This window comes from Lissotriton vulgaris, chromosome 12 (assembly GCF_964263255.1).
Source record: "Lissotriton vulgaris chromosome 12, aLisVul1.2, whole genome shotgun sequence".
In the NCBI taxonomy this organism is placed as follows: domain Eukaryota; kingdom Metazoa; phylum Chordata; class Amphibia; order Caudata; family Salamandridae; genus Lissotriton; species Lissotriton vulgaris.
In genome coordinates, this window is record NC_141700.1 from 4,869,819 (window position 1) to 4,891,302 (window position 21,484).

Genomic DNA, 21,484 nt, shown 5'->3' on the forward strand with positions numbered 1-21,484 from the left:
TATACTGTTGGACTTTCCAGTTAAAAAACAATCAAATCTTAGTTGCCTACCCAAAGGACACAAAAGAGAGTTTGCAGCAGTGTAACTATGATTCTCCAGAATTGGCATCTTTCATAGATTCACATGCTTGAATCCTAACCCTCCTAGAGCAGAGTATCTCACTGCACTGGAACATAAAATATGAACCCCATCTAGAAAACATACCCCAAAGACTTGAAGTATCCTATTCACATCATCAACTTTAAAATCAGACCGAGGCAATCAGTCCAGAGCACACCCGTGGGGCTCCCATTGTTCAGAGTTCAATATAGTGCACATGCGAAGGAATAATTGTAACAGGTGAGCGTCTAACAGGGAAGAGGGTGGGTTGCAAGGGAATCTATGAAAGAATTTGTGAGGAAATGGGGTGTATTATACAGTGAGGTTGTGCAACCTCACTGTGTAATGTATGTACCAACCCCTTTAGGACCATGGGTTTCGTTTGTGAAAACTTCAGCTCAACCCTGAGGAGCTGTGGCTCTGAGCAGCAGTGTTTTCATACAGGAACAAGTGTAAAGCTTTTAAACAGCACCAAAGCAACTGAACAAATCGACAACACACCTGACGTAAATAATTAATTTACTCTCTTAATTTCTATGCAGGTAAGTACTTAATCAATAATAACTCAGATCGGATGAAAAAAGACAGAGTCCGTGGTGTTAGAGTTTCTAAGGGTTTTATTCCTCATAAAGGAATGGTCATGGCCAGGATATCGGATTCTGACCACCACAGGGGTGTCAGAAGGGATAGAGCGCGCTAACATTTTATTGATAATACATAGCTTATATACTTAATTCACATCATAAGCAACAGTGCAAGAGGCGTAACAGCTGAGAGAAGACAAGATAACAGTATACACGTGGTACTAGTACGTAATCAAGAGGCGTGAACTGGAGGTGTGTACTAGAAACGTCACTGATAGGTGTCACAAAGGGGTGGCACTAACAGAATTGTTGCAATGTCAGCAGAAATCGGAAGCTTGGATGCGCGCGCAGCTGCATGACGTGTGATTGGAGGGGTGCAGGGAACTTGACATTTACACTGACGGAAAGAGACAGAAGTCTGGCATGTCAGATCAACTTGTACTTCTATCATATCTGATATCTGATGTTTAGGAACCATACTATCTGGGCGGAAAGGTCTCTAGGGCAGAAGCTATTCTATGCTAACTGTGGATGCGTGTATAAGCGCCTAAGTGTCTGCATGAGAAGCGTGGGGGCACGGGGCCTTCCATGGAAACATGGTAACAGAAGCTATGAATTACTTGCGTTGAGACAGGTCGGCCCTTTGGCTCTGCAGCTGGGGAGGATGTTTACTGAAGCTAGTAGGCAGGAATGCATTTTCGTGGAGCGGAACAGATAACTCGAAGGTTATAGTCAGTCTTGGCAGAAAGCAGGCTGAGCTGAGCGCGAGGGGCCGCGCTGGAAGTAAGTCAGAGTTCACGGGTACAGAGGTAGCCTGGGCAGAGGCTGTCAGAGTCGAAAGCCAGAAAAGAGGCTCGATGGCAGAAATTCAGGGCCTACTCTGCCAGAGCAGGAAAATATGTAAAGTACACTACAAAAAGACGGTGGCATAGCATACTTAGGAACGGACTATATAATCCATTCAGGGTGGATCTGAAAGAGGACAAGTTAACGTTGGACGCAAATGTATTTGCGTCTTCATAGCTGGCACAGGAGGGAAGTTACATGCACTTTAAGCTGGTACATGGAGTCGGTGGGGTACGCGCTAGGGAACATAACATGACCAAAAATTTTATATTTCCTCATTCCCTCCTTGTTCCCTACGGACCCTTCATGATATATCGATCCTCATGAATCGATCAGTTTGTTCTTGCAACATCATTTGTTCTTCTTTCTTTCGTTTACGTTTTGAGAGAAAACTGGAATGTTCAATACAAGAGGTGGCACACAGTCCACAAATCGCTGGCCCACACTGCAGGCACAGGCAGCAACTGAATACTAGGACTAGGCCAATGCCTAGGAAGGATAGGATCTTCCATCCCCAAGCTGTTAACGTTGTCCAGAACCAACCGGACCAAGTCCAGGTGCCTGGATTCTGATGTATCTGATTTGCAATCTTATGGAGACGTGTAATAGCTTGATATACAGATGGTGCGTTTTGTGGTATGAAAACACAACAACTTGACCCGATGACCTTACAAGCTCCGCCTCTATCTGCCAAGATGACGTCAATAACAAGACGGTTCTGAAGGACAACAACCAGCATGGCGGACTGCTCTTCTGTTAAGTTACCTAAGGCGGAGGCAGTTTCATTCACTACTGCCTCAAGCGTTCTAGTTAATCTGCGTATTAATTTACTATTCTGAACAGGTCCTAAAAAGAAAAAGAATCCTTTATTAAAATCGGTGTACTGTTCCCATGCCGTTTCTGTGTAGTCGACAAGTGGGATATCTCTTCTGGGTCTATTCTTCACTAGATTGGTATTTCTATGGTAATCAGGGGGAGCTAGGAAAACAGGTGGCAGAAGGAATGCAATGTAACAGGTACCATCCCAATCTGGAGGTAGGCGTATGTATGCGGTATGACCACAAACAAAGTAAGAATGACGGATAGCTTTGAAGGACGATTTTCCATGATCACTGAATTCGACCACAGTAGTGCATTTACTATGACCTAAGTGTACTGAACCTTTCTTCTTGATACATAATTCACCAGTGACTGGCAATACTGACATAATGGGTAGAACTGGCGTGTCTTCGGATTCAACAGTAAGAATCATAAGGCTAATTGTATAATTACCTAATCCATATACTTCATTTTCTAGATCAGTTCCTATTCTAGTGGGGAGTCCCTCCTTATCAGGGTAACAGACGTCGAGCAGGACTAAGTTCAGGTTTCCCCAAACCCAGCCCCCATCGAAAACAGCAATATCAGGATCTAAGGAATTAATTATTTTAAACCATGCTCCGCAAGAGCCACTGTGAGTGAATGGGTACGGAAAGAGGGGCAGAGCTCCCTTGTAATTCTGGTAGGGAGGGAGTCGGCCACATATCCAGCAATTTGTAGCATTGTTAGTTTGATGAGAATGATGTAGCATACTAATGAATGTGTTGTTGCGCAGCGCAAGTCTGTAGGAAAGTTCATGTGGAGGTAACTCACTAAAAGTGTGTTCAGCAGATACATTATAGGCAGATTGTTCACGCTTGAAAATAGGGTAGTAGATAGGTAAAACGATGCTAACAACAATAATTAAAATACTCAGAATAAACATGATTAATAGTGTCACTATACAGTGACTACGAAGTGATTTACAGTATGTACGTTTCTTGGCTTCTCTCTCTCTCTCTCTATCTCGATCTAGGGGATTCATGTCAGAAACTATTTAACCGATTCACCTAGGGGAGGACTTAAACAATTAAACTGTCTGACTTGCTAGATCGGAGTTTCATGCGATACTCTTCTTGAGGAGTTTTTTCTCGTTCAGATTCTGTAAAGTCTTTTGGCTCGACACAGTCTTTGGTGGGGGTGGACGAGTCTCGATCAGGTTTCAGTCCAAAAAATTTTTTCACATGACTCGTGTGAACCCACCCCTTTCTTCCTTTGATTTTCACGGCCGTCCTCGTGGTGAGAAGAACGGTCTTCGGGGACTTCCAGCGGGGCTCCAACGGACTCTTTCTATCAAAATTGCGCACTAGTACAATGTCCCCAGGACGGACGTCGTGTGGCTTTACATCAGTGTTGTCAGGGAAGGCTGCAGCAACCTGTGAACGACATGATTGGAGTGCAGACATCAAGGAGGCAAGGTAATCTGTCAACATATTACAATCAACATCAGTAATCTTTTTCGGAATGGGCGTCCCCCACATATTCGGTGGTCTGCCAAAGACCACCTCGTACGGGGATAGCCCTGATCTCGAATGGGCGACCATTCTCATGTAGAATAGTGCCACTGGCAGGGCGACTATCCAGTCGACCCCTTTCTCCTGACATATTTTGGCAAGGCGGATCTTTAGTGTCTGGTTATGTCTTTCTACAAGGCCTGCGGCTTCGGGATGTCGGACACAATGGAACTTCCACTGGTATCCCAATAATAAAGAAACTTCTTTCATTAATGCAGATGAGAATGGCTGACCGTTATCTGAGTACACGACACGAGGCAAGCCGTATCGTGGGAAGAATTCACGAACCAGCTGCTTGGCAGTGGTCGGAGCAGTGTAATCTGGGACTGGGTATGCTTCGGTCCAGCGGGACAGAGCACAGACAACTACGAGAACATATTTAAATCCTCGACAACGGTCCATCTGGATATAATCCATCTGGAGGACTTCAAAAGGGTGATCGGGAGGATGAAATCCACCTTGCTCTACAGGGACACTTTTACCTGGATTGAACTGACAACAGATCATGCAAGTACACACTTTCTGTTTCGCTGCTGCTCGTAAGTGTTTATTGTTCCAGAGATTTTGTAAACTATCTAACATCGCTTTCTCTCCTAGGTGTGCTGGGCTATGTGCTGTATTTATCATGACTTGAACCATAGAGTCAGGGAGAAACCATGTAGATTTTCCCTTCGTCACCCAACCTTGATCTGTTTGGATCCCTCCTTGTTCAATCCATTTCTTTATTTCTTCTGGAGTAGCATGTGTCTGAATGTCGATAACATCTAGTGTGGGATCCCTGACTGTCATACATTTTGTCGGTTCTGTTGTCTTTGTCGTATCAGTTGTCTGAGTGTGAGTCAATGCTGTATGTTTTGCTGTCTGGTCTGCCAGGTCGTTACCCTGGGAAACAGAATCTGTGACTTTAGTATGTGCTTTACACTTCATGACGGATATGGCTGAAGGCAGATGTATTGCTTCTAACAGTGCTTGAATGAGGGGGCCATGTTGGATCTTGGCACCATGAGAGGTCAGGAAACCTCGTTCTTGCCATAGCATGCCGAAGTCGTGTACAACTCCGAACGCATAACGGGAATCAGTGTATATGTTGACATTTCTGTTCTTGGCTAGAATACAGGCTCGGGTCAGAGCGATGAGCTCGGCCGCTTGAGCAGACAGTGTGTCAATACGATGTGTTTCTTTAACTTCAGTTTCAGTGGTCACGGCATATGCGGCCACTAACTCTCCTGTACTTGTTCTTATACATGAACCATCCACATAAAGTGTCAGGTCTGGATTTGTCAATGGAACATCTGTTAAATCTCGTCGGGGCTTTGTTACTGCATTAATGATCTCTATGCAATCATGCGGAGCTGGATCTGTCATAACTGTAGGTAACAGTGTTGCTGGGTTCAGGATACTGCAGCGTCTGATTTCTATGTGTGGCTGGAATAGTGTCAATTCGTAACCTGTCAGTCGTGCTATAGTCAAGTGTTGAGTCTGGGTTCTGTTTAAAAGAACCTCTACAGAATGTGGAACTTGTACTGTTAACTGATGTCCTAAAACAATTGAGTCGCTCTGTCTGATTGCTAGTGCTGTTGCTGCTACTGACTTTAAGCACGCAGGGAGTGCCTGGGCTACTGAATCCAATGTACTTGAAAAATAAGCGCAAGGCTTATGTGAACCTGCCTGATCTTGAGTGAGGACAGACAATGCTGTACCATCACGTTCTGTAACAAAAAGTGTAAACGGTTTGCTGTAACATGGTGTCGCTAAAACTGGTGCTTGGCATAATGCTTTCTTTAATTCCTCAAAGGCTTGTGTGTGTTCCTGAGTTCAAGGGAGGGCAATCGAAGTTGCTGCCTCCTGCGTCGTTAACTGGATGAGTGGTTTAGCTAGAAATGCATATTGAGGAATCCATTGTCTGCAGTACGAGGTGAGGCCTATAAAGGCCCGCACTTCCTTTTGTGTCTGTGGTCGTGGCATATTTACAATTAACTGAATGCGATCGGGAGTGAGCTGTCTCCCCACTTTGGACAGCAAGTGACCCAAGTATACAACTTGCTGAACACAGAATTGTAGCTTCGAAGGAGACACCTTGTGTCCCTTGTCTGCCAAAAAATGTAAAACTGTCAATGATGCTTGTTCACATTCAGGCTCACTTCGTGCGGTGATCAGTAGATCATCGACGTATTGCAGTAAAGCGGTGTTAACTGGCATTTGAATACAATCTAGTTGTCTTTTCAGTGCTTGACTATAGATGCTGGGGCTTTCTGTGAATCCTTGAGGTGCGCGGGAAAATTTGAAACTTCGTCCATTTAAACTGAATCCGAAGAGATATTGGCTCTCCGGATCAATAGGTACACTGAAGAAAGCGTTCTTGAGATCAATTACAGTAAAGAACGTTGCTTCTGAATCAATAGCAGTCAATAGGGAAGAGATATCGGGGACCACAGGGTACTGTGGTACAATACATTTATTCAGTTCTCGAAGATCAATCACCAGCCGATATACTGGCGGCGCATTGGGGTCTGTACGTTTAAGAATTGGAATGATGGGTGAATTACAGATATTGGAGTCGGTCTCTACGACCACTCCCTGGGCAATAAGCTCTTCAATGATTTTCAGTAAAGCCACTACAGCATCGGGTGGTAACTTGTATTGTCTGATTCTGGGTAGAACAACTCCTGTCTTGAGTGTAACACGGTATGGAGTGATATGCATACAACCTACGTCAGCTGGGCCTTTTGCCCATAGGTGATCTGGTACATTTTTCAATCTGACATCAAATTCTCGTAAAACATAATGACCCTTGAAATCCCGTAGAAAGAGTCTAACTCCCTCCGGGGAACAGCATATTATAGCTCCTAGAGCTTTCAGAGTTTTTATTCCTAACAAATTTTCTGGGCATGATTTCGTAAGTAACAAATCTGTAACTCGTGATAATGGACCCACAGCCAAGGGTACTGGTTCCGATACCTCATTTACAATAGGCTGTCCTGAAAAACCAAGGGAAACATTCTGTGAGCCTGAGAGGGGTGCCCCTGGGACTTCATTATGACTGATTGTGGTGCGGCTTGCCCCTGTGTCAATTAAAAACTTTCTGTCTTTTCCCAATACGCGACTGTGTACATAAGGACCTTCTTGATCTACAGGAATTTCAATAAGAGGCAAACCACCTTCCCTCTCTAGGCTGCTTCATGTATATCGGGGGTAATCTGGATATGCAGATTGGGCATACTGGTACATCTGTTGTGAAACTTGTTGAGTCGCGGCAATGGGCTGTGGCTGTGGTACTGCTACTGTCTGCGCTGTATGGGATGGAGCATGCATAGGCTGTGTATTCTGCATTGGCTGTACATTTTGTGAGGTCTGTTGCTGGACCTGGTCTTGTCTAGGCGGATGCGGTCTTTCTTTAGTTTTACCTGTTGAAATGTTATGTTTCAGGACTGGGCATTCATGTACGTAATGACCTGGCTGTTTACAGTAATTACATGTCCCCTTAACGGGGGCTGTAGTATGACTTGTCTGGGTCCCACCTTTTCTCTGACCGTCGGCTGGGACCGTCTGAGCTACTAACATTTTCATCTTTGTGTCTTTCATACGCTTCTGTTCCTGATCTTGTTCTTCTCTAATTCTGTTCTGATGATATTGTAACATTTGTAACATCTGGGATGGCGTATTTGCCTGCCAAGTACTTTCAACTTTGTACACTCTATTTTTAACTAATGGTAGGGAGTTCTCGACTAGTTTTGATACAAAAAGGTGTGGATATGACTCGCTGCTTGGTTGTAGGCCACTATTTATAATGAAACATTTCTCGAATCTTGAATAGAAGTCACTAGTATCTTCATCATGTTTCTGTTTACAGGACGAGATGGCGTCCCAATCTTCCTTTCTAGTTGTCAATAATCTTGGCAGAACCTGTACTATTAATCCGGGTAATGCTTTAGTCTTATCCCCAAGGCCTAACCCTGGGACCCGTTTGCTTTCTTCGTCTTCTATTTCTGCCCATGCAATCTTTGTGTCCCCCACCTCCCATTCTTTTTCCTTTAATTTCTCGTAGATGCCCGTGGGCAACAGTACCTTCAACATTTTCATGATATCATCATACGTGTAATCCCCCATTAATAACATGTCTTTAAGTTCTCTGTGGAAACCTGCAGGGTCTTTATCATGACACGGAACTAGTTTCTTCATTTCTAACAGTTCTAACTTAGTCAGTGGTGTGTGAACATATACACGTTTCAAGATGTGATCCGCACCCATAACGGGATGTACTTCTCGTAAGGGGTTCTGACTTTCAATGCCACTACCGCATTGCATGTGGTACATTTTCCTTTCTGGAGGTGGGGCGGGAACATATTCAGAGCTTATGAAGGTGTTGTATTTATGTCGTTGTTCTAGAATTATTTGTATTAACTTGGTACTGAAACCTCTCCATCTATCCATGAGTAGTGCTTCTAATGTTTCGTGTAAGGGACCTGGATCGGAGTGATGGTTTCTGTACTTGATGAGGAGGTGCTGAATCATGTATACACCTGCTAATTTCTGCTCGTCTGGGGAGAGGTTCAAGAATGTCTGCGCTAACGTATCATCATTATATATGTCTGGGTTTTCGGCCCATAACACGGCTGACCGAGCAAGTTCCTGTTCATCCATAGAATTGAGTACATGGTACCCCATTCGGTCTCGAAGCCTTTTATCAGTTTCCTGGAACTGATGTTCAGAAGAATTCGGGTTTGTTAAAGCAGAGAGAAAAACTCTCTTGTTTTCCGGACGGATGCCTTTCCTAAGGTAGTTTCCCTTACCTACATATGCTATAGTATCTGTAGTCCTTCCTGGTTCTTCAAGTTCTTCTTCCTCCTCGGAGGAAGCTTTGTCATTCCCTTTCTGGTGTGCCGTTATCACTGCCTTTCTAATTTTCTTGTACATACTGGCTATGCAAGTCCCCTTGTCATGTTTTCCATCGGCTATATTTTGACCCCACTTGTTTAGTGCATCTAATTCACTTTGATCTGTTCCAGGCCTGTCTCGTTCTCTTATTAGGCAATTTATGAAGAATCGTAGTATCTGTGCTTGAATGTCAACCTTCTGTTTCTCCATGGCATCCTTGATACTGTCAGGGTCTTTCCCTGTCTGAACAAACTCATATATTCTATCTAGACGTTCCTTCATTCCTACATAGCATAGCAAGATATCAGTGGCAGATCTTAACCGTAGTGATGCCAATATCATTAGATCGTTTTTTCCGGGTACTGGATCATATCTGCAAACTGACATGTTTTCCTTTAATGCGTCAAGGCGGGGAGACTGGAACGTGAGAGGACTCTGCGTGTCCCTGAAATTGAATCTGCGTGTTAATGGCGGGGTCCGAAGACCCGCAGTCGCACCTCCTGAAGCGGATGCTTGGGCATTATCTCCCTGTGGAGTCTGGATCTGAACTTGAATTTGTCGTTTAGTAAGATCAGATAGGATTTGCTTCGGTAGGTCTATCTTGGGTGCGGGAAGTGGCGGAGCTGGCGGAACGGGGGAGGTCTGTCGCGGTACCGGTGGAACATGATCTGGGGCCGGAATGCCACCCCCTTCCCTGTCAGGAGGCAGGGCACGAACAGGCAGATTGGCGTAAGCTGGTGCTACATCCTCTAAATATGAATTTAGGAATATGTCTTTAATAGTCTTATGCATTACTTTAGTTGGAACTAATGGTGGCGGTAAGTTTTTCGGTATTTCTGATAGGGCTTCAGATGTGCCCTCGGCCGCGAGGTACATACCGTTTACGAGATTGTTTCGGGCACGGTCTATTTGTTCTGTTTTTACTCGGATCCCTTCAATAACTAATTCGTTTTCTTGGGCTTTTTCTGATTCTTTAAGTCTGTCTTCTCTACGGAGTGCTTTCTCAGCACGCTTATGTGATTCCTTACGCCAAAATTCTATGGCGTCTTTCTGGGATTGTCTAGCTTTCTTTTTCCATAATGCTTCTTCTACCTTCATGATGCACTCGGCATCCCATGTTCCGGTAACAGGCCATCTGTGTCTTTCGTCCAAGTGTTTAGTATAATCGGCCCATAAGTCTAGATACAATATGGCGTCTATGCCATGTTTATGATACATAAAATTACCTGGAGTGTCCCTAGGAGGAATAGGAATTTCTTCCTCCAGTATCCCTTTCCTAGTTCCTATCTGCTTTAACTTGTTGAAAAACGGCATTTTGCTTACTTATTACTGAATACTCAATCCTTACTACTTAATACTGGTTACAGCTACTTTATACAAGAAACACAAAAAATGCACATTAAACGGTCACATTCATACCACGACATTAATCACATAAGAAGACATTTGAGACATAGATGACTACCCCCTATACTGGATGTACTGCTCGACAGTACAGATAAACTGGTGTAACAGTGCAGAAATTCGGAATACTAGATATACTGCTAAACAGTACAGATACACTGCCTAAAAACAGTGCAGACCGGACTTGTGTACCCAAACCCGTCTAGATACGTCCCAGCAATGGTACTCACCGGGAAGCACGGAAACAGAAGGCCTCGGAAAACTCGACTGGACTCGACTCGGTACTTCGGAAAACTTCGGAGAACTTCGGAAAACCTCGGAAAACTTCGGAAACCTGGTGGGCCTCTTGACACCTCGGACCTTGCTTCTTTCGGCTAGGCTCTGGTCGGGATCCTCCGCACTCCTCACCGCCTCGTCTGGGCACTGATCGCAGTCTTCGTCACCTCCTTGGGTCAGAGGGAGATGCAGGAAATCCTGCCGGTACGCGTAGGTTCCGTCTAACTGACGGCAGGGGACAGAGCTTGCAATGCGCCAACCGGCGCGTGAGGTGGGGGAGGGGTCCCTATTCGGGCGCCAAAATGACGTAAATAATTAATTTACTCTCTTAATTTCTATGCAGGTAAGTACTTAATCAATAATAACTCAGATCGGATGAAAAAAGACAGAGTCCGTGGTGTTAGAGTTTCTAAGGGTTTTATTCCTCATAAAGGAATGGTCATGGCCAGGATATCGGATTCTGACCACCACAGGGGTGTCAGAAGGGATAGAGCGCGCTAACATTTTATTGATAATACATAGCTTATATACTTAATTCACATCATAAGCAACAGTGCAAGAGCCGTAACAGCTGAGAGAAGACAAGATAACAGTATACACGTGGTACTAGTACGTAATCAAGAGGCGTGAACTAGGCGTGAACTGGAGGTGTGTACTAGAAACGTCACTGATAGGTGTCACAAAGGGGTGGCACTAACAGAATTGTTGCAATGTCAGCAGAAATCGGAAGCTTGGATGCGCGCGCAGCTGCATGACGTGTGATTGGAGGGGTGCAGGGAACTTGACATTTACACTGACGGAAAGAGACAGAAGTCTGGCATGTCAGATCAACTTGTACTTCTATCATATCTGATATCTGATGTTTAGGAACCATACTATCTGGGCGGAAAGGTCTCTAGGGCAGAAGCTATTCTATGCTAACTGTGGATGCGTGTATAAGCGCCTAAGTGTCTGCATGAGAAGCGTGGGGGCACGGGGCCTTCCATGGAAACATGGTAACAGAAGCTATGAATTACTTGCGTTGAGACAGGTCGGCCCTTTGGCTCTGCAGCTGGGGAGGATGTTTACTGAAGCTAGTAGGCAGGAATGCATTTTCGTGGAGCGGAACAGATAACTCGAAGGTTATAGTCAGTCTTGGCAGAAAGCAGGCTGAGCTGAGCGCGAGGGGCCGCGCTGGAAGTAAGTCAGAGTTCACGGGTACAGAGGTAGCCTGGGCAGAGGCTGTCAGAGTCGAAAGCCAGAAAAGAGGCTCGATGGCAGAAATTCAGGGCCTACTCTGCCAGAGCAGGAAAATATGTAAAGTACACTACAAAAAGACGGTGGCATAGCATACTTAGGAACGGACTATATAATCCATTCAGGGTGGATCTGAAAGAGGACAAGTTAACGTTGGACGCAAATGTATTTGCGTCTTCATAGCTGGCACAGGAGGGAAGTTACATGCACTTTAAGCTGGTACATGGAGTCGGTGGGGTACGCGCTAGGGAACATAACATGACCAAAAATTTTATATTTCCTCACACCCAACCCCAATTTATAAAAGTAGACTGTATTTTAATTTTATTTTTAGACCCCATAACTGAAAAGGTCCACTGGAGAGTTCTAGAGATATAGAATGTATATGGTAAATCAGGTTATTTCACTCAACCACCAAACAAACATTGGCACATTCAACAAATGGAAACCTTTTCAATAAAAAGTTTGGGCTAGCTGGAATGCAGTCACTTGGGAGTCACTGTAGGCGACCAACTCTAGTAAGCCAGTCGGAGAACCAGCAAGGTCCTCAGAAACAGCAGCCTCAGCAGGGAATGCAGTCTTCAGTCAGCTCCAAGAACTTTTATCCTTTGCAGGGCTTTCCTATGGAAGTGGTCCTGATAAAACAGATAAAGGATGCTGAAGATGCTCAAAGAATGCTTTTGATGTAACGCAGTACACAGGGGTCTTGTTGAGACTACTAATTTGACCACGAAGTGGGTTCTGGTCACAGGGTCGACGTTTCATGAAGTCCCCAAAGTACTGGCACACCTCCAGTCGCCTCTGGACTGCAAGCTGGCCAGTATCATGGTCACAGGTAAATCCTTTCTGGATTGATAACTCTTATTCTGTCTGGGGGTCCTAGCTGCAGTCTGACAACACTTCTGGGCTCAGCAAATTCAGGTGCAATCTATGTGTGTGGGGTCATGATCCCTGGTGCTGCACGGCAGCGGGTTGAAAATATTGGACTGCCAACTTGCTCCTGCAGGCTTCTCAGCTATTGTGTCCCTGTGCTGTAAACTAGAGGTCAGCTCACTGACTCTTGGAGTCACTGGGCTTAGCTTCTCCTCAAGCAAGACACAGCAAGCACAGTCCCTCTTCTTTGCCAGCCGGCAGGTGCACTCCATGCCTGTGCAGCCTCTCTTTGCCAGTTCCACGAGCAGCATGACAGTCCTTACAGTCGCTCAGGATGTGGCCTAACTGGCTAGGGCGGTCAATCTCAAATCTGGGGAACCAGGTTGGAGTCTCAGAAGTGACAGTCAACACCATGTGAATCAGGGCAAATAACTTTATCTTCCGGTGTCTAACAAAAATGAATTATGTCCTTGTGTAACGTAACTGGTGCTCATTTAAAGATACTTGATACTCTGGGGTCAAGTTTGCCTATAAAGAACTCTGGGGGGGGGGAAAGTTCAGGGTGCCAGGGGTTCCATGCTTATGCTCAGAAAATACCCTCAGGGAAGATTGCGACCTCTTACCTGGTGACTATTTCCTGCAAAGTGTGGCAACTCGACATCCCAGGCTGCACCATTCGGACCCCTTTCAAGATGGTAGGACCCCTCTTCGGGTGTGTGCGGCTCCCTAGTCCAACCCACCATGGGTATGGCAACCAAAGGTGCAACATGCCCCTGGAAAACCGGTTTCACAATTGGCTTCCCCACGTCCCTAGTGCTATCCTGTTTACCTAAACAATAGAGTAGTCCCTCTCCCAAGTGATACCCTTCCACCCTACAAAGGCAGCTTCACCTTTGAATCTCCCCTTTTGGGCTAACACCTGTATGGTTTCCTCCAGTCGCAGGCCTCTGTTGATTTTTTTTCCTGGGAGTCCTTAGCACATCTCCTCAAGAGGGCATAAAAGCTTTGTGCGGGAAAGACCCTGAGTACAACCGTAAACGAACACAGGAAATCTTGGGCAACTAAAGTTGCAACTTCTAAAGTTGCCCTCTGCCGACCAGTGACATTAAATGCGACGGCACTCTCGGAAGTGCATACCAGCAGACTCCTTCATTACGGAGAAGCGCTAACAGTTTTAAGATCCCAAATTTCGGAACAGACCACCCAGTAAGACCAGATTCCCCTGCACTTAATAACAAGGAATAAAAAGAAATACTTAATTTCCACTAAAATAAAAGGAATATCAGAAGGTTTCATCCGAAGAGAAAAATAAGGATGATATAATTATTGCGCTACAAAAATATCCTTTTTCCAATCTTCTATATTAAGATCATTATGTGGACTTACACTGGAGCATAACAAGTTCTAAAGTACCTCCCGTAACGTGGATCTTGAATCCAATTGCATACTTCAGGGAATACTTCAAAAGAGAGAAAAGAAATAGGAACAGAAAATACCAGTGCTATATATATCTGGACGATGTCCCTCAAATATTAAAAATAACTCGATCTCCTTTATATGAAATAATCAGAGTCTACTCCACATGAAAATAAATTAAAGTTTTTGTTGTACACCAGTTTTTGTATAAAATACGAATGACGGTCACCTGATGAAGGCCTCAGGCCGAAACGCGTTGTGTTCCATTCTACCGCATTTGCCTTCTTCATAAATTTTCCATCGACTGAATATATCGTATAGCACCCCTGTAATTATGTGTAAAATGTCCTGTTCTTTGTTATTATGAGTATTGTATGTCATTTATTGTCAATGCTATGAAATATATGTGTTTTTTAATGAACGAATCAACACACTATCTAAAAGAAATATAGAGTTTTGTCGAAAATGGAAAAAAAAATATAAACAGTAAAACAAATAGAATGAAAAATAAAACAATCATATATTTTTGATACATTATTGTCTAAGTGAATCATTACTGTCTATGTAGACAATATCTGAAATGAGGTTGAAATAAGGGCGACAACACTATCACTGGTTTGCTAGTTACTTTTTCAACTTGTGATTAAATGCGATTTCAACGTTAAATCAGATTTAATACATTGAGTCCTATGATACCTTACGGTGCCAACTTAAGTAGTCCCATTCATGAGGTAGCAGGGCTGATGGTCAGCCTGAAACTCTAAATTGCCATTGGGGCTACTAGCCTTTCCGCAGTAAATAGAACAAATTAGTTTTTAAAAATGTAACAACAGGTAAAGTACATGTTCCATTTTTCAAAATAAAACACCCTGCCTTAGGGTTTATTAGACCTACCTTAGGGATGACTTACACATGCTAAACAAGCATTTACAATGCAACAGTTTCGCCTTTGGGAAGGTTAGAGCTATTGGCATTGTAAATGACAAAATTTGTATTTGTGTTGGTTTTGAAAACAGATAAATCAATCAATCAATCATGACACTTGTATAGCGCGCTACTCACCCGGAAGGGTCTCAAGGAGCTTGGGGAAGGGGTCCGCTACTGCTCAAACAGCCAGGTCTTCAGTTGCTTCCTGAAGGAGAGGTTGTCCTGGGTCAGCCGGAGGTGGATAGGGAGGGAGTTCCAGGTCTTAGCCGCCAGGTAGGAGACGGATGCGTGGTACGGCGACGAGGGCGAGGCTAGCAGACCGTAGCTGGCGGGTGGGTGTGTGGAAGGTCAGGCGGTCGTTGAGGTACTTGGGGCCCAGGTCGTGGAGAGACTTGTGTGCGTGGGTGAGGAGCCTGAACGTGATCCTCTAGCTGACGGGGAGCCAGTATGGTCCCTCAGGTGGCCAGAGATGTGGTTGCGTCGGGGGATGTCCACGATGAGTCGGGCGGAGGCGTTCTGGATGCGTTGGAGTCTTTTCTGTAGCTTGGCTGTGGTTCCGGCGTAGAGGGTGTTTCCGTAGTCCAGTCGGCTGGTGACGAGGGCCTGGGTGACTGTCTTCCTGGTTTCGGTCGGGATCCATCGGACGATCTTGCGGAGCATGCAGAGGGCGTGAAAGCATGAAGAGGAGACGGCGTTGACTTGTCTGGTCATCGAGAGGGAGGAGTCCAGGATGAATCCCAGGTTGCGTGCGTGGTCTGTAGGCTTGGGGGCGGTGCCCAGGGCTGGGGGCCACCAGGAGTCGTTCCAGGCGGAGGGTGATGGTCCCAGGATGAGGACTTCCATCTTGTCTGAGTTCAGTTTCAGGCGGCTGTTCTTCATCCACTCGGCGACGTCTTTCATCCCTTCGTGGAGGCTGGTTCTGGCGGTGTTGGGGTCTCTGGTGAGGGAGAGGATCAGCTGGGTGTCGTCGGCGTAAGAGATGATATTGAGGTTGTGTTGGCGTGCGATGGTGGCGAGAGGTCTCATGTAGACGTTGAAGAGGGTGGGGCTGAGTGAAGATCCTTGCGGGACGCCGCAGATGACTTCAGTGGCCTCGGATCGAAACGGGGGAGGCGGACTCTCTGTGTTCTTCCGGCGAGGAACGAGATGATCCACTTCAGTGCCTTCCCTTGGATGCCGGTGTTGCTGAGGCCGCCTACTTTTGGTAAATAGATGCTTTGCTGTACGTTTGTGAAAAACCCCTGAAAACAATATTGCCAACAAATATAGTGTATGCTATAGTTCTAAAAGCTCTCTTGTTGCGAGCCTGTGAAGTGCTTCGAGGCCCTTGTCAAGCCCTGTGAAGCACAACCCATGCACTCCGTGTGGTACACTGTTGCACTACTAAGGCAATGCTCCTAAAATATATATATCTCTTGGTGCATGGATTAAGTTTGAATCTAATAAAAAGTGCGGCAGAGCCACAAATGCATTCATGCTCTTATCCACCAAGATATCTCGGAGAGTTTAGCGCTGAGTGCTGTGGTCAGCAGATCACGAGCTCTGACAAGACCAACTCAGCCTTTCATCCTTCAAAGGTTTGAAAATGGAGTATCATTCAATTCGCCATTAGTAACATCTGTTACTTACGGTGTTTGTTAACCCCTTCGACGCTGATGACGAGCTGGGCTCGTCATGGCGTAGCCTCCTCGCACGCTGATGACGAGCCCAACTCGTCACGTAAAGTGCGTTTTTAAAAAACCCAGCGTGCGAGCGGAATTCCGCTAGCGCGCATGCGGTTAATGACAAACCCGCAGTACGAATTGGAGCATTATACAATAAAAGCTATATGTACTACGCAAACACTCACCGTTAGCTGAGGAGTTCAAACAGTGCCAGGTGGTTTCAGGACTGCTGCAGTTCTGCCAAAGATCTGCCGAGAAGTGGTCGCTGACCAGCCATTTCTGTAAAAAAAAAAAAAAAATCAATACAAAATATGAAAAGAAAGGGGCACTCCGGTCGGAAGGGAGGTGCCGGCAGGAGAGGTAGCCTGGGGTGGGGGAGGCGCAGTACTGAGCCGGGCGAGAACTGACACCTGGAGCGGAGGCTCTGCTTGCTCTATTACTGACTCTGACTGAGGGCCTTTAACTAACAATCAAATACAAAGGTACTTTTTTAAGACATCGAGCCTGCCTGGCGGCTGGAAATGCAGCGTCAAGCATGATGTTGCAGCCCCAAGGCCCGCAGCTGTAAAGAGGCACGGTATAGCGCTGCGTATTCCACTTACAGGCTCATGGCTCACAAGGGGCTCTCCTATGAATGCATTATGCAGTACTAATAGACAAACGAGCATTAGCAATTTCCTTACTGGGGTAGCTAACATCCCCCCTGTTTCATTAACAACAGTAACGAAGACATCCTGCCTTTCTAGCCTCACTCTCGCAAAGTTCCAGATACAAGTAGTTTATCTACGTGGTTCAGGGCAAGATATGGGGTGTCGACATAGGCCCGTAAAGGCTGATTAGGAGAAACAAGTGACATTGTACCGGGTACATGAAAACACCAAACTGCAACCAAATAACACAGGCATAACAACTGCCTTGGTGACTCTTTGGATGCTCAGACTCCCGTCTTGTGCTGAGTCGACCACAGACCACCCATCTGCACCTTTAAATCCGATTTTAAATGGTCCACTTGCAGATCGGCCAGACTCCCGTCTTGTGCTGAGTCGACCACAGACCACCCATCTGCACCTTTAAATCCGATTTTAAATGGTCCACTTGCAGATCGGCCTGAGAATCAGCGACATGAAGTGAGTGCATCCATGGAACAGTTTGGTTATTTCATATCCTCTCGCCCCCTGTCCAGCCCTGCCAGGCACACAGCCTCGCCCAAAAAACGCCATTTTTCTGAGACTCGGTGCGTGCGGATCACACCCACAGGCCACAGCGCACGGTGTAAAGACACCATAGTTGCAACAGGGCGGTACCTTGGCGCTACATGAATTATTTACGTGATTTCTGCCATGCACCGCACTACAAACTCAATGTAGGACCAAATGAATAAAGAATATCGCCTGAATAACAGTAGACACACAGAAACCACTCGATTTAGAGCAGAGAACAAGTAGATCTGAATATCTGGTATTTAGGTGGGCATTTGGAAGTACAGACTAATTCACGGTCGAATAGGGAAGGACACCCTGGGACCATTCCAGCAGCTCTGCTAACCGCAATATGAATGTGTGATCCTAAACACATTTCTAAATCACCCTGAGTGTCGTGAGAGATTAGAATCGGTGCGCTATGAAAGGACACTCGCATGCACGTGCAGAGAGCACATTCCCTTCCCCCAGCGCGCCCCACCCTGTCCCCAGGAGCGCAGGCTCCGAGCATGAAAAGTTCTGTACTTACGCTGACTATGGTGGAGACGAAGAGCAGCACCAGGACCGCCACGTGCAGGACAATGATTCCAAGCAGCAACAGCAGCATCTTCAACGAGTATCTGGGGTAACCTAGGGCGAAGCAGACACAGAAATCGGTGTATAAAGCAGACGCACTTTTCCTCAGCCGTCCTGAGAGCAGAGTAACTGGAACAGGGCGTGCTCGGCTGGGCTGGGTGCTATTAAGAATGGGGTGTGTCTACGGGTCGGTGTCACACCGGGGGGCGCTGTGTAGGCAGAGATGGGACAGGCGCATCAGCAGACCGCATTACATCAGACTGGAATATGGGCGCTCTGCAGAGCGCATGATCTAACGGAGATCATTGTTTGCTCTTCCCTCTCAGGGTGGTTTGTGGGAGTGCGATGGGAGATCACTTTAGGCAGTTTATTAGAGAGCCAGCGGCGAAGAGTGAAAGCAGATGTGCAGCAGATGTGATTGTAGTGATGAGGAGGGCTGTGTACTACTGCTGACCTCAAATGCCATTCTTGAACTAACTGTGTGATCCTGGGCAAATCATTGTGCTCATCAGTTCCTCTTTTGTCAAGTTAGGGAGGGCAAACAATCATTATGAAAAGCTGTACACATACTGAGCACAACTCATCCTGAACGTTCAAATTCAAGCAGATAGATAGCAAGTTTTCCATTCAGATAATTTGGTGAATATTTGTGTTATTTAACATTGCTTCTTTTTTGTGGTGCATACTGTACTTGATTCTATAGGAACACTGTACTGCAATTACACAAGATTTTCTAAAGTTATACAATATGAATCATTCGCACGGGGAGGGGGGGATACAAGCATTGTTTTGTGTGCGCACTGGTGTGGAGCTGGGTAGGGAGGGCTGGAAAAGAACGCCCCCATCCTCAGTGTTATTTATTCCACATTCCTGGCGGAGAGGGCGGGTGGGGACCGGGCGAGGAACCTGGCCCGCCCATTTTCTTGCTTGGAACACGAGAGAGCGATAGCATGTTTATGTATGGCATTCACAGCTTGGTACAGCGCCGTGAAGCCAGCTGTAAAGTAACAGAGTTCTACAGGGTGGGGGCGGTGCAGTGTTAGGGGGAGGGGAGGCGGTCAGTGTGGGGTAGTTAGGGTTGTGCAGGCCAGGGCTGATATTGCCGTAAACAGGGGGCGCTCAGTGGCATACATAGCACATGCCCCGGCGGCGCAGCAGGGCGGGACAGCCCTAAAGGCACCCTTCCCCCCCCACCCAGTCAGTCCTTGAGTCTGGGGACCGTCGTCACATTCTACAGGAGACTTCATTTTGCTTCGCGCCACTAGGGTACGCTGACGGTTTAGCAAAGGGATGCATGCAAGGGGCCTTCACAGCATGTGTCGAATCTACGCTCGGGTGCTTGGGGAGGAGCGAGGAATTTTATTTAAATTTTATTTTATGCGCTTTTATATAGCGCAGACTTTACCCGAAGGTGTCAGAGCGCTGCACAACAGGAACAGTAGCGTTACATGAAGAGAAAATTAAAAGAGGGCATGGAGGCATGGAACAAAAGCAAACGTTACAATTGGGCATGTATCAAAATACAAGAAGAGGTAGCAAACGATACATTACAAGAGGAACAAGCACTCACCTGGGCTTCCTCCGGCGGCCGTGGTCGGCATGGAATGACAAAAACAATCCCCAGAAAAAAAAACGAAACTCCGCCCACCACCGCGATGACGACATCGCAGAGGCGGAGAGGGAAAAAATCGCGGGAACGCCCACGAATCTGGTCCGGCCATGACGGACAGATCTCTGTTCCAATGGCTAGCCTCCATTTATGGAGCTAGCCAATGGAACAGAGGGCGTAATCCCAAGCCCACTCTGTACTAACATAAGATTTCACCTGCGCCGAAAACCTGCGCACAAGTGCGCAGCCTTCGGCCAGGCGAAACCTAAAAAGGAGGTTTGGGGTTTTCCCATTACCTTAAATGGCAAAGTTAGCAGTCTGAAAGTGCCCTACCAGCCTGCTCTGGCAGACTGTGATCCATGTTTTACCGTGTCAAACTTAGGGTGACCCAAGAAGTACAGCAGTTCCTGAAAAACACTCAAGCATACATGCCCAAGGAACCCCTGGTACCATATGCTAGGGGCTTACAAGTAACTTAGGCAATGCCAATTGGGGAAGGGTCAGTTCAACATGCACACATTTAAGGATCAGAGCACAAGTACTTGAGTCCTGTTTAGCAGGACTCTGGCACTTCAGAGCCATTACAGTAGTCTAAAGGGGGGCAAAAAGTGGTGGTAAACCTGCAACAAGCCTGTTTCCTTACAGATATTCTGGCAAACTATAGTTACAGGTAATTTATTTCTTCTCCACAACTGGATCTTTCAAACTTCAATCAGAATAACACACAGTCATTAACTATTTCAGAAAAAAAGGCTAACCGTTACCATTGGTATCGTAACACGCACCAAGTGAATCTGTTCTTTTTATCGTAACACGCACCAAGCGAGTCTGTTCTCTAGACGGTTCATTAAAGCAAACACGTGACATTGCGTGTAACCAATAGGCGTTCCGTAAATAAACTAATCAGGAAGTGCCGCTAGCCTCCTGACACACGGCACAAACCTGAACGTGATAGATCGGAAGAACGGCGGTTTGCGCGGATAACAAGTAAGAGCTTAAACGGTTCCCACAAAGCATGATTGAACATGCGATTTAGATACTTTGCATTAACTCGTTTTTTTTCAATACGCCTACAGATTTATTTATTTTATTTGCGTGCTTATGTAGCGCTATGAATAAACTCCCGAAGGAGTATCTCCGCGCTTGTGACACCTGGAATAAAAACTTTAGAGAACGCCACCGGGAACATGATTTATGTCAGGAAGACTAATATGAGCCAAGGGAGATGTTAAGATGAGCTAAACAAGAAACTTTTCAGACATTTTCTGAATTTGAGGTGATTCCTACATTGTTTTAGAGAAAGTGGGAGGGAGTTCCAAAAAGTAGGACCTACCAGATGAACTCTGAAGATAATCGTGAAATACACTGTAAACAGTGTATGTATGTTATTACGTCTTAAATGTCATGTTTCAATCACGATTCGGGCACATGATTTTTTCACAATCAAGGCACGGATATATTTTTGGGGGGATTGTTTTCAGCACATAACGGCACGAACACAATGGGCATCACCAATAGACACTATACA

General features: G+C 45.9%; 1 protein-coding gene across 2 annotated transcripts in view; it reads right to left on the reverse strand.

The window, feature by feature from the left end:
* Positions 1 to 16,757: 16,757 nt before the first annotated feature.
* Positions 16,758 to 21,484, reverse strand: part of LOC147673013 (cold-inducible RNA-binding protein B-like) — a 115,008-nt gene continuing 110,281 nt past the window's right edge. For both annotated transcript variants that reach the window (XR_015302589.1, XR_015302588.1), the window contains 2 exons: positions 18,301 to 18,401; positions 16,758 to 16,851 (listed from right to left, as the gene is read on the reverse strand). The gene's annotated coding sequence lies outside the window, so the exon portion shown is untranslated. The remainder of the gene's footprint in view (positions 16,852 to 18,300; positions 18,402 to 21,484) is intronic.